This window comes from Carassius auratus, chromosome 32 (assembly GCF_003368295.1).
Source record: "Carassius auratus strain Wakin chromosome 32, ASM336829v1, whole genome shotgun sequence".
NCBI lineage: Eukaryota > Metazoa > Chordata > Actinopteri > Cypriniformes > Cyprinidae > Carassius > Carassius auratus.
The window spans coordinates 16,292,007-16,306,549 of NC_039274.1; the positions used below are offsets into that span (position 1 = coordinate 16,292,007).

The following is a 14,543-nucleotide window of genomic DNA, read 5'->3' on the forward strand; positions in this document are numbered from 1 at the left end:
AGAGCATTAGAATGAACAGTAGAATGCTAGACAGAATGGATTGAATGGAGCTATATCTAGAATGAATTATAGAACAACAGAATGCTACACATAATGAACAATAAAAACTAGATAGGACCAATGTTAGAACAATAGAACGCTATATGTTGGCTATATGAACAGACAAGTGCTAGACAAAATGAATAACATAATATACAGAATCAATAAAAATACACTAGACAAAATAAAACAATAACATTTTAAATAGAATGACTGATAGAACACTAGATAGAGTGGAAATTTTGATTGAATAAATGATACAAGGGAAGATAGAATGAACAATAAAACAGTAGAGTGCTAGATATAATGAACGATAGACAGAATTAATGATATAACAATTTAATGAATGAATGACAATACATAGACTGAATGACATAATTTGCCCAACCCTGGCTATAATGTATAATACTTCAGACAGAATAATAAGATTATTGGTAATTTAGTTACTTGTATGCAATTTAACTCTCGGTTATTTCAGTCTATCAGTTTACTTTTTTGTTTGTTTGTTTTTTTGCTGTTGTTGTTGTTGCACAGATATATGTAAATCTGAAGCACTGAGAAATTCAAATGTCAATAAATTATCACTTTTTTGCCAAACAATTCTGTGATAAGTGAAAAGCTATTTTGAACTTTCAATCAGACAAGATGGTGAAAATGAAAACGTGTTCCTCCTCTCTTCAAGGTTTGCCTTAGTGAGCGATGATGAGCACTCTGTCGGCATTCTACCTCCTGTAATTTGTCTCCATGCCTCTAGAGATCCCCTGTGTTCCATTCTGTCTTAATTTTTCCTCGTTTACTCTTGTTAGCATTATCCAGGTCACCTGTGCCTTGTTTCTACTGTGCAGCTAGTATTTTACCTGTGTTTCCCTTTGTTCCACACTTGGTTTCTGAGTCTTGGCTGCATGCTACCTGCTTTGTTTTTCCAAGTCCTTCCAAGCTACCTCAAGGGGTTCTTAGTTATTTGTGTAACCCTGTTACTAGAAAACTTTTTTTTTTAGTGTGCAAGTATGTGTTTTTGGTAATGTGTACTGTTTCTTTAAGAGACTCGCTTACACGGGGAGTTTGGTTGAAATTTACTTTGTAAAACGTGATTAACAGCATGTTTGTAGTGTTGCTGTTATCACCTTGGTCAAATTAGAGCGTTTGAGTTCATTCCTCCAATCAGGATTGAAAGGGGGCGGGATTTTGGAAGAGAGCGAGGAAGGTTGAAAATCAGTCGAGAGAGAGAGACGAGAGAGAAGCAGGATATTGTCTAGATAGCCAAGGATTTTAGGCCATAAAATCCAAAACGGTTCCAGCCATTATCCTGAAGGAAGTATAAGAAACAGTGTTTTAGACCATAAAACATAAAAGTTTCTTAAGAATAGTCAGCATTTCGTCACATAGAGTTATTACTCGTGCCTTTATAGAGTTAATGAGGGAAGAGTCCCTGCTGAAAAAAACAATAGAAACCATTACAGAAATTCTAATGGTTTCCATTACAAAACCATTACAAACCATCAGCAATTAACCATTAAAACCATTACCAAATGGTTTCCATTACGTAGTGTGTTTTGGGCATATTCCATTAGGATTTATTGGTTTGTATTGGTTTCCATTACAAGTTTGTATTGGTCACGATTTGCACATAATGGTTTCCATCACAGTTTTGTATTGGTTCTGATGGTTCCATTACAAGTTTGTAATGGTCTTTATTAAAACAAATTTAATGGTTTCTGTTGGTTTTGTAATGGTTTCTGTTGGTTTTGTAATGGTTCTGATGGTTCCATTACAAGTTTGTATGGGTCTTTATTAAAACAAATTTAATGGTTTCTGTTGGTTTTGTAATGGTTCTGATGGTTCCATTACAAGTTTGTATTGGTCTTTATTAAAACAAATTTAATGGTTTCTGTTGGTTTTGTAATGGTTCTGATGGTTCCATTACAAGTTTGTATTGTTCTTTATTAAAACTAATTTAATGGTTTCTGTTGGTTTTGTAATGGTTCTGATGGTTCCATTACAAGTTTGTATTGGTCTTTATTAAAACAAATTTAATGGTTTCCGTTGGTTTTGTAATGGTTCTGATGGTTCCATTACAAGTTTGTATTGGTCTTTATTAAAACAAATTTAATGGTTTCTGTTGGTTTTGTAATGGTTCTGATGGTTCCATTACAAGTTTGTATTGGTCTTTATTAAAACAAATTTAATGGTTTCCGTTGGTTTTGTAATGGTTCTGATGGTTCCATTGCAAGTTTGTACTGGTCTTTATTTGCATATATTTAATAGTTTTCGTTGCACTTTTATATTGGTTCTGATTTGAATGTTTAACTGATAGCTGGTAATTAGGCCATTAATTAATATAAGTAAATAATTTAAATTATTAATACAAACTGTACACAGGTTTTGTCAAGAATATAATGTTTTTATTTATTTAAACTTCATACCAACCTTTCAATAGCAAACAGTTCAGGTTGTTTTGCAAAGAATTAAGAATATGCACCTAAAATCAAAATTATTCACAGAATACTCAACATAGCTGGAATTAACACAAAACCTTGACATTACATTTTATTTTAATTATTGTTATTCATTAATGCATTATAGAAATGCAGGAACTATGAACTGTTTTTGTGGCTTGTAGCTGTCTCAGACCTGCAAAAAAAAAAAGGAAAAAAAAGGGACAATTCATTAGGACAATGTACCACATTACTAGTATGTGAGATTATCCATACATATATTTATATGGCAGTCTCAAAAAAGTTATTGATTTTTCTTTCATGCCTAAAATCATTAGGATTTAAAAAAAGAAAATGTTCCATGAATATATTTCATAAATTCCCTACCATAAATGTATCAACTTAATTTTTTATTAATAAAATGCTTTGCTCTGGATTTGAAATATTTTTCACAATATTTAGATTTTTTAGCACCATCAGATTCCAGATTTTCAAATAGTTGTATCTCAGACAAATATTGTCCTCCTAACAAACCATACATCAATGGAAAACTTATTTAGTATTATTATTGAAATAAAAATCAAAAAAATAAAATAAAAACAATTATCCTTGTAACTGGTTTTGTGGTCCAGTTTCACAAATAGGCTTGAATAATTACATTATCTACTTTTTATGGTACATAGTCTCTATTCACTTCGAGTCATATTAGATAAGAGGTTGTAGCAATTCCATTCGGATATGGATATGCAAACACTTACCACTGACAGTTTTATCTGGTTTATGTCACTGATCTCCTCAGCCAGGTATTTCCATACACTTAGGAGGCGTTTATTTCCTATAAGGTGTGACCTTTTTTCTTCAGCTTCTGAGACAGACACTCTTGTTTTGAACACACACATACACACGCACACACACACACGCACACACATAAACAAAAATTGAAATTCAAGAACTGATGGACTAATCTCAGACTTTAAATCTGACCACTCTCAAGTGGAAATTAAGTAGCATATGTGTCCTGTGCTGGCAAAGTTAGTCACAATGAGAAAAAAATCAGTTGAGGTTTTTTTTCTCATTAAAAAGTCCTTCAAAATGATGTATAACTGTATATATATATAAAAAAATGACTGAGCTACACCCGTTTGAAGTTGAAAGAGTTGGCAAAGTCAACTCTTTTCTATTTTCTAAAGGTTCCAAACCAAAATCACTGAGCAACATTGCATCTTTTCCTGCAGTTCTTTTCTTAATAATAATTCACTTTTTTATTTTACATCCGAACAAAAGCATTCAAGTAAGAAAAACTAATAATCAAATGTAAAATCCCTTTATTCATTACAAATAAATTAATTATTAAAACTATAAAAGCAGTTCAATTAGTCATTCTGTGTATACAGGTGCTCGTCATATAATTAGAATATCATAAATTCAATTCAAAAAGTGAAACCTGTATATTATATTCATTCATTACACACAGACTGATATATTTATTTATATCTGACAACTAAGGAAAATCCCAAATTCATTATCTTAGAAAATTAGAGTATAACTTAAGACCAATACAAAGAAAGGATTTTTACAAATCTTGGCCAACTGAAAAGTATGAACATGAAAAGTATGAGTATGTACAGCACTCAATACTTAGTTGAGGCTCCTTTCCCCTGAATGACTGCCGCAGTGTGGTGTGGCATGGAGTCGATCAGTCTGTGGCACTGCTCAGGTGTTATGAGAGCCCAGGTGTCTCTGATAGTGACCTTCAGCTCTTCTGCATTCTTGGGTCTGATATATCACTACTCAGCAGCAGTACAGTCCTTTTTGAAGCGAGACACTTCTGGTTCTGTCTGTTGTTCAAGAGTGGCTTGACACAAGGAATGCGAAGCTGAAACCCATGTCTTGCACATGTCTGTGTGTAGTGGTTCTTGAAGCACTGACTCCAGCTGCAGTCCACTCTTTGTGAATCTCCCCCACATTTTTGAATGGGTTTTGTTTCACAATCCTCTCCAGGGTGCAGTTATCCCTATTGCTTCTACACTTATTTTCTACTACATCTTTTCCTTCCCTTCTCCTCTCTATTAATGTGCTTGGACGCAGAGCTCTGTGAACAGCCAGCCTCTTTAGCAATGACCTTTTGTGTCTTCCCCTCCTTGTGCAAAGTGTCAATGGTCGTCTTTTGGACAACGGTTAAGTCAGCAGTCTTCCCCATGATTGTGTAGCCTACAGAACGAGACTAAGAGACCATTTAAAGGATTTGCAGTTGTTTTGAGTTAATTAGCTGATTAGAGTGTGGCACCAGGTCTCTTCAACATTGAACCTTTTCACAATATTCAAATTTTCTGGGATACTGAATTTGGGATTTTCCTTAGTTGTCAGTTATAAACATCAAAATTAAAAGAAATAAAGATTTGGAATATATCAGTCTGTGTGTAATGAATGAATATAATATACAAGTTTCACTTTTTGAATGGAATTAGTGAAATCAACTTTTGGACGATATTTTAATTATATGACCAGCACCTGTATTTATCAGGATATATATATATAACTGTAATTTGAATGTCGGATTGAAATGAACACTGTTATTAGAGTAGTTAATTGTTAGCATAAGTGCGGCTAATAATAATAATTAAAAATAATAATAATTAGCATGTTTTTGTGTTTTGCTTTGGTACTGAAATTGGTACTGTGACAACACTAATAGTTAGACCTCGATTAATGTGTTCAGGTGCACTGCAGGTTGGAGCAAAACTCTGCATGTAAGTGGACCTTAAGAGACAATGTTGAGATCTCCTGCAATATGTTCTGAGCATGCACTATAAAGAGACAGAATGACTTACAACACTGGTGTCCAGTTCTGGGCTGGAGGACCACCGTTCTGCAGAGTTTCTGCTGATCCTTGATCAGCTGCTCAGGTCTGCTTAACTGGGGTTGGAGCTAAACTCTGAAACAAGAGAAGACAACCAATATTATGAAGTAAAAAAAAAAAAATGATTCAGAAATATGCACAACGTTTGAAAATGCACAAAGATGAGAAGAAAGTTATGTGTTTAATGAGAACTTTCCACTGAAGAATAAGAAGCAATATTAAGTCACAGATGCATTTTTATTAATTCTTATTAATATTGTTTAAATATGTTACAGTAACCTTGTGCTTTATCAATGATTTTCAGTCTCTGAAATAGAAAAGATCTATCAGTGCTGAATGGGATCATACATACATCATATGTAATGATATTTAACAAGAGTTCTAACACTGTGTCGTCACTGGACAGCACAACAAAATACAACAGAGCCTTTTATAATCAGTGATGCTCTCTACACTGGATGCGGCACGAAACAACAAATCACAGACGGTGATCTGATGCCTTTTCCTATTTATGATGTACTGACACAAAGTTTAAATGATTTTTAACAGTCACTTTGGTGTGAGAGTGTGTAGCTTGGAGATAGAGATTTTTTTATGTTTCTGAAATAAGTCTCATGTACACTAAGAAAACTGCATTTATTTGATCATAAATAAAAATGGTAATGTTGTGAAATATTAGTACAATTTCAAATAACTGCTTTATATGTGAATATTTTGTACAATTTTATTCTTGTTTTCACAAAGCATGATTTCTGAAGGATTGTGTGACACTGGAGACTGATGCTGAAAATTCAGCTTTGATCACTTATTAAAACAAACTTAAATAGAAAATAGTTATTAAAAAAATGGTAATTTCACAATTTAACTGTATTTTAATCAAATAAATGCAGCAGTGGTGAGCATAAAAGATGTCTTTGAAATACATGACAAATCTGACCCTTACATTTTTGAATGGTGTATGTTTGACGAATTGCTTACTATTCATGGTTCATAATGTCTAAAAATGTTCTTCGACAGGAGATATGACTCTAGAGCACAGCCATCAGCATGGAAGAACCTAGGAACATAAGCACTGTCACAGAGACAACAATATTTATTATACAATGCCAGGTATAAGGCATATACTATAGCAGAGGTGAAATGCAGAAAAGAAAAATAATAATTCACAGAATATATAATTTATATAATCATTTACAATAAATATATATATATATTTTAGTTTTACTTATTTAGTAATGCTCCTACAGCGTGGACATCAAAATGTGTATGTTTTCATCCTCTCTGTCAGCAGCTCCCTTCAGAAATGTTAAAATCAGGAACTTCTCCTGCGTCATAGAGGTTTTTTTCTGGCACTTCTGAAATCACAGAACAAGTTTGTATTTATGTGTTTACCATGAAAGATCAAAACCTGAAGGTTTCAGTCCATTTTCACGATCTATGTAAGTGATGTAACGTTATCCGGTTACGTTAGTGCACATTTTAGGATTAAACAGTGGATACATTTAGGGTTAAATTAATTCGGTTAAGTTACTTCCATTCATCCATTGATATATATGGAGAGAGAGAGAGACAGAGAGAGAGACAGAGAGAGAGAGAGAGAGAGAGAGAGAGAGAGAGAGAGAAAGAGAGAGAGCATCTACACACAAGATGACATCAAAAGCCCAAACTTAATAAACAAGAGCTCATGTCTATCGTTACCTCTTGTATTTAGCCTTACCTTTGAGATGCTAACGGACTTTTTCTGACGACGCTAAACAATTTATATAAAGTAAATAGTAAACGAAAGTGTATAATTTACATGAAATAAAGTGTCAGGAACACTTTAATGTACTATTTGTGTAATTTAATAGACTAAACTTACCTAAAAAAAAAGTGAAACCACATTGAGTGTCAGCGATCAGCTGCTTGACGGTTGGGCTGCCGCCTCGTTTCCATGGTGACGTCCTCCGCTCCAGTTCTGCGCGCGCGCACATTACAGCACGTGGAAGTCACGCAGAATTTCACTGTTATTTCACATCTATTTTTGGGCTAAATTTGGACCAAATCCGACAGACAAAACAAAGACCAACTTTTCAAGTCAATTTTGAAGGCCATGAAGAGTCGAGTTCATTAAAAAAAAAAAAAAAAAAAAAAAAATTAAATGAATTAAAAATAACCTTTCCAAATGACGTATGGTGGCAATCCAAGACAATACATACCACCAACAGAAGAAAGCAATTTACCAATAGAGACCCACAGGGACCATTACTGTGACCATTACAACCAACATAATTCCCATTATAACCATTAAAACCATTACAAATTTTGTAATAGTTTCTATTGTTTGTGTGTTCATTTTTTTTTCAGCAGTAGCCTACCCACTAAGACCATTACAGTTTTCCAAAGAAACCACTAAATTTATTGGAGTCATAATGGTTTCTACTGGTGTCCAGTAGATACCACTAGAAGTTTCTAAAGGTGTTCTATTGGTCCTTAATGGTATCCAATAGACAATACACGCCACCAATAGAAGAAAGCAAATTACCAATAGAGACCAACAGAGACCATTACAGTGTCCATTAAAACCATTAGAATTCCAATAAGAACCATTAAAACCATTACAAATTCTGTAATGGTTTCTATTGTTTTTTTCAGCAGGGGTGTGACGCATTATTTAGATTGGAGAAACTCGGGATTTTAAGCCATAAAATATTTTATTGTTTCTATCTGTATTCATGCATCCATTTGTCTGCTCGTGCTGCTAGAGAGAAAGGGAGGAGAAAAATTATAAAGATTCGTGATTGTGTATGATTCATTGACGTGAACTGATAGTTCATCGTTTGACGCGTTTCAACACGAGAAAATGGATGGAGGACGTCTCCAGATATCCCTGTGAGTGCCATGAGCTCAACAGGTCCTCTGGCATCGCTGGACGTCACATTTCACCGGAAGAGCTGAATCATCGTGCACCAACGCAAACCATTTGATCAGTGAGGTATCACAGACTTTTTAAATTGCTCGGCTGAGCGAAGGAGACTTTGTTTACTGGTCACAACGATCGCTAGCTGCAAATCAGGCCTGCAACGGGGTGGGTTTTGAGAGGATTTGTGTGTGTGTGTGTGTGTGGTTGAGTGAGTGTGGATCCACAAAATTTGTTATCTGACCGGTCTTTAGTATTTCACTGTGATTTTATAATGTGATCTGATTTATACTGTTAACGTTGAATTTTGTTAATTTTATACCCAAAAGAACACAATTAGTCCGTATAAGTTGATGTGTTTAAGCTAACACTATAGAACATTATTCAATTTATGTGGAAGGATATATTTTAGTTTGTGATGTAATTTAAATTGAAAGAAAAGGAAGAGAAAAGACTGACACAGGTTTCATTAATCCATTCATTGGTATATCTTGTTTTATTTCTTTCCTTTTGTTGTAAATTTATTTGAATTTATTTGTTAAAATCATACATCTACAGCATTTATAGAGTTGGGTCCGAGTCCACCTTTGTCGAGTACGAGTCAAGACCAAGTCCACAAACATCGAGTCCAAGTCCGAGTTCTTAAAGGCCGAGTCCGAGTCGAGTCCGCCCGAGTCCAGAAAGTAATTAAATTAAAAAAGATTGTAAATTGGTATTGTACATTTTTACATTCTATTAATATTTTAACCTTTCAACCCATTAAACCAATGGCAATATAAAAATGTAATAAAAAAAAAAATACCACTGTTACATCTAGTCATTGCCATTGAACATTTTTATTTTATGTCAACAGAACTAGTTTCCTATCAAAAAAGTTTTCAAAGGTTTTATTGTATTACAAGTGCATGAAAATACAAATGAACCTATTTTATTATTGTATCACACTATATTGTCCTCCAGTTAAAGATGACATTTCAGTTATTTAATGCCTCTCCCCCACATTTGACAGAGGTAAAGTGCAGCCAATGAAGAGATCCTTAATGATGGCATTATGAATTTCTTGTTGTCTTGGAGAACTTGCATCATAAAGTTGCATTGCTTGTTTGGTTAGTTCTGGTCTTGCAAATCCTGCAATGCTGAGCTGTGCAGCATCTGTTGGTTGCTGCTGCTGTCTCTGGTAGTCGGTTGTATCGGTTTTCGGATCACCAGTACACTGAACCGAAAACCGTTTCTTTCAGAGGCGTCCGATTTGAAAACCGATAAACTGATGATACTGCGCATGCGTGTAATTTTTCTAGTATTTTGTTAACCCCTTTACGTGCAAACATCGCTGACGGCCCCAGTTTATTATTGTTTCACTTTCACAGCACATTAAACATCACTGTCTTACTTCATCTGGACAAACTGTGCATCAATGGAAAGTTTAAAGACTCAAGCTTCGATATTTGACCAATATTTTGATAAAACATTGTTGCAGTGACAGATATTTAGTGATTTATGTCAGGAGTGCAAAATAATAAATCCGTATTATGCCACATTTTGAATAGAAATTCACAACTCACTCATATTCAGTCACGTCAGCAGTGGTTTATTTGTGTTCACAAAGACTCACTGAACAGCGTCAATAAGGATTTTTAGACCAAAGATGCATATCTGCGGAGATATATGGATATATTTACTGATGTTTACTTCATATTGCTTCAGACAGAATCGTCATTTCTATTCATTTTCCACGGATTTACGCGATCAGATGATAAACAGCCTCTCCCAGCGATCTGTGTGTGCGTGCAGTAGTCACAGCTCGTGCGGTGTGTGACTCAGACTCTGATTGGGTCTTTCAAACGTCAATCTTAGAGTTTCATATCTGGACACCGCCCCATCGTGTCACATGCTTCCTGCACACTTCCTGGTAGTTATCTGGCCAAAACAACACTGAAACACCTCTGTACACACAAAATATCCGAATAATAAACCCGCGATTACGATAGTAAAGCTTGGTATGAGAATTTCTTGAGATCTGGGGCGTTTTTATAAAAAAAATCGAAAATGTACATCGGAAATGCTAACTTGTGCAGCGATGAAAAAGGCTACAAATAACATATTTTTACAACAGTAAGCGACCAAATTCCACCCTGATCGCTAAAGGAAGTTATTATAAACACTCGATCGGGGTTTAAAGTGAGTTTTGAGTAAAAGTGTACTAATATACTAATATACTAATATACTAATTTTCTCCTCCAGCTGCGGTTTGGGTGGCCGTCCATCAAGAAGGATGTTAAGGTCTATTTGGAGGCCTGCCCCATATGAAAACAAGGAAAGTGTACACACCAGCGACTTCAGGGACTGCTCTGTCCCTTACCTGTCCCCTGCAGGCCATGGTCCCACCTTTTCTGGACTTTGTTACCAGGCTTCAACCATCCCAGGGTAACACAGTCATCCTACTGGTCCTCTAAGGCTGCCCGGTTCATTCCCCTGCCCAAGTGTATATGGTGGCTAGCAATCCCACGTCTGGGGCCACCTATATAATTTGGGCTGAATATGCCCACAACACCCTCTAGTCCCCGGCCACTCGTCTATCCCCCTTTTTAATGCTATGTTGGATATAACCCCCCACCCCCCAACAGTATTCACCAAAGAAGAGGCACAAGTTGGTGTTCCATTGGCCCAACGCTTCGTCCAACGCTATCAGCTAACTTGGAAGAAGGCCAGACATGCCCTCCTTCGGACCTCCCAGAGATACCAAGATCCCCCTTATGAAAAAGTTGTATACTTAAAGTTTATTTTAATAAGTATACTTAAGTAAAGTTCTAGTATATTAAGTATACTTTATGTAGCAAGTATACAAATATCAGTGTTCTAGTAATATATTTGTAAGTGTACTGTTTCAATACTACTTGGAACTAAATTGGCCCACTTTCTAGTATATAAAAGTATACTTTTAAGTATACTTTAAGAATAACAGTAGCAAACTTTGAGTACACAACTAGTTTAGCTCTATGTTTGTAGTTTGTACTGCAATAATACTAAAAGTGAACTTGGTATACTGATAGTTTACTAATTAAATACTTTCACCACACCAGCGACTCGAGTTCTAGCCCGGCTTGTGACACACTCATCCTCCTTTCACTGTGCATCTCATTCCAAACGAAGACAAATAAACCACTGATTGAAGCTGAGAACATGAAAATGTGACCAAAATGTTTGTGCAAATGTTTATTTCTTACTCCCTCTGATTAGTTACAGAGCTCATGGACGGGGTCCAAGGGCTGGAAAATACACCTGTGTGCATGTATGAGACCGCATGTAACTGTGTATGACTTTTAGCTTGTGCATCTCCACCCTTTTGAAAGCCCCTCCTGACATATAAGCTTAGAGAGGGTACACCAAACAAAGACAACTTGTGTCATGTCTGGACCGTTTGCAGAAATAACACAGCATTAAATTTAGAGTATCCTACATACAAAATTTCACGCTCACGCATGAAATATTTAGTGTGACTAAAGGGAGGCAAGGTTGATGTAGGATGTTTTGACATATGTCTCTTTGTACCTTGGCTATTTGAGGATAGTAGCATCAGTCTGTGGCAGAATATGCAAAACGAGATGTTGTGCATATACAGATCCGTTTTAGTGTTGCCTGTTCTGTCTGAGAGCTACAGCCATGTTTGTACTGACTTTGTATGTCTATGGTTTTCGTTTTGTTGTTAATTTGTTTAAAGTAACTGCTGAGTAATACCAGGTCCAATTTCCCTATCCATGAAAAACTGAAAATGCATTTGACACAACAAAATTGACATCCTGCTGAAGGTATTATGGGACATATTAAGGGCTGTAGAGTTTTATTAGCATTATTAGTAGCTCTGATATCAACCCTTTACATTAATCCATTTACATAAGCATTTAATGAGACAGTTAATAAAAAAAAAAAAAAAAATGTTGCACAATTACATATATATTATGTTTATGTTTTTTATTTGTATTCCATAATTTTTATTCTGATTGGTCAGTTACTGCATTCACCAGTATGATGTTCCTTAATATTGAATGTCATCTATGGCAGTGCTGTACTTTAATGTCTCATGTATCACTTTGCAGACTCACTGTCTCTTCTTTTGTACATATGGCATCTTGCGCCTCATTTATCAACTGTAAAGGAATTGATATCAGAGGACTTTAGTGTTAATATTACTGTAATATTTTGTACAGTGTTCAGCTATGGCCAATATAGTTCTGTATAATTATAATGATGAATTATTATTATTATTATTATTATTTTTTTTTTTTTTTTTTTGGGGGGCTTAAGATGATATACTGGTAAGACCCTACAATAATTTCTACTTAAATCAATGTTATTATTATTATTTTTTTTTCAGCATATTTATTTATTTGGTAAGCAGCGAAGGATAATGTTTAGTCAGTTAATTATTACTGCAAAATAAACAATAAGAAATATTGCATTATTGTAACAATTTATTTTCATTTGTTAACATTAGTTGATTACAAATAATTAGCAAATACTATCATTAATATTAGCTTATCTCAAAGTTTACAACCACAGTTTTAAGATGAAAAGCTGTATCCACTAATCCATTAATTAATGCACTGTGAACTAAAATGAACATTATTAATATTAACAAAGGTTAATGAATGAGATATATATATATCAAATTGTTTATTAATGATAGTTATTGCATTAACAAATCAGACCTTACTTTAAAGTAGTACTAGTTTTATTACTTTTTTTATTAACTTGTGTAACTTATTATATTCACACTCATTTATAAAAAAATACTAAGCTACTGCTCATTATTAATTAATGTTCATTCAAAATACATAAAAATGAATTTGCACAATTTGAAATGTAAAAAAAAAAAAAAAAAAAAAAAAACATCATTAATTACAAGTATTGCTAATTGCTATTTCATGATACATAATGCATTCACTTATTGTTCTAATTAATCATTAGCAAACAATCAAGTAAGTACCAATGAGATGAAACTTCCTAAAAGCCAAGGCTTATAAACTGACGGTGGTAATGTGAAATGACTTCACCTACATGCATGTACCATTGAATTATTAAGCCCTTCTCTGGGGATAACCGATTGTCGTTATAGTTCCCTCCGTAGCACTCACAGATAAGCGTGGCTGATTCTTTTTGAGTTTGCAGAGCTTTGGGTGCATGGTGGCACAGGGAATTTGCTTCAGCGACTGCAGTCAGAGATAAGAAGAAGAAAGGGATATGTAGATGTTCTTTGCTGGGAAAGGATACGGAAGAAAAGGTAGGCAGAGTGATTCTGCATTTCACTCTCCACCAACAGTGCGGCCTGCATAATGATAACTTTCTCAAAGTGAACAAAGGCATCAAAAGGACTGAGAGAAGGAAGTATTATTTAAAAACTAGGTGTATTAAAAGTCCTGGTGTGCCTTTCAATCCCTAAAGCCATCGAAAGAGAGAGAGAGAGAGAGAACACAGCTGGTTTAAGCCTGCTAAAAAGCATGTACACACATTGACAGTGTTAAACAGAGGCTGACTAAGGGGCAGTGATAAAAAGGCAGTTGTTCATTCAAGCTAAGCCAGAATTATATCATGTCATAAAAAGAGGCTGTGATAAAGTGATACGATAGTATCCAGCTCTAAATTCTAGTTTTGTTGCTAGTTTATCTTGAAAACACAGTTCCTGAAGTCTGAGTATGGGAAGTTTCAATCAATATGATGATGCAATCAACATGGGATTGCACTACATCCTGCAACATCTGAACAAAACAGGGACTTATGTGAGGATCCTGTTTGTGGACTTTAGTTCGGGGTTCAACACCATCATCCCAACAGCCCTTCAGACCAAACTGACCCAGCTCTCTGTTCCTAGCTCTATCTCTCAGCTTTCTGACAGATAGGCAACAGTTAGTGAGACTGGGGAAATTCATGTCAAACAGCTGCTCCACCAACATTGGTGCCCCTCAGGGATGTGTTCTCTCCACTCTGCTCTTCTCCCTGTACACTAACGACTGCACCTCTAAAGACCGCTCTGTCAAGCTCCTGAAGTTTGCAGATGACACTACAGTCATCGGCCCCATCCAGGACGGTGATGAGTCTGCTTGCAGACAAGAGGTTGAGCAGTTGGCTGTCTGGTGCAGTCTTAACAACCTGGAGCTGAACACACTCAAAACAGTGGAGATGATCGTGGACTTTAGGAGAAACCCCCCTGCACTTTCCCCACTCACCATCATGAACAGCACTGTGACTGCACTGACTGGAGTAATTCAGATTCCTGGGAACCACATCTCTCAGGACCTGAAGTGGGACAATCACA

The 14,543-nt window shown here is 35.4% G+C and overlaps 1 long non-coding RNA gene across 2 annotated transcripts; it reads right to left on the reverse strand.

Moving 5' to 3' along the window:
• Window positions 1-2,418: 2,418 nt before the first annotated feature.
• LOC113051701 (uncharacterized) lies at window positions 2,419-7,422 on the reverse strand. Of its 2 annotated transcripts, none has more exons than XR_003276941.1 (6): window positions 7,196-7,422; window positions 6,560-6,689; window positions 6,313-6,406; window positions 5,306-5,409; window positions 3,233-3,353; window positions 2,419-2,670 (listed from the first exon to the last, which is right to left on the reverse strand). It is a non-coding gene; the product is annotated as an uncharacterized LOC113051701 (long non-coding RNA). The 2 variants fall into 2 exon arrangements; XR_003276940.1 differs by lacking the exon at window positions 7,196-7,422 and adding an exon at window positions 7,052-7,090.
• Between the last annotated feature and the right edge of the window lie 7,121 nt (window positions 7,423-14,543).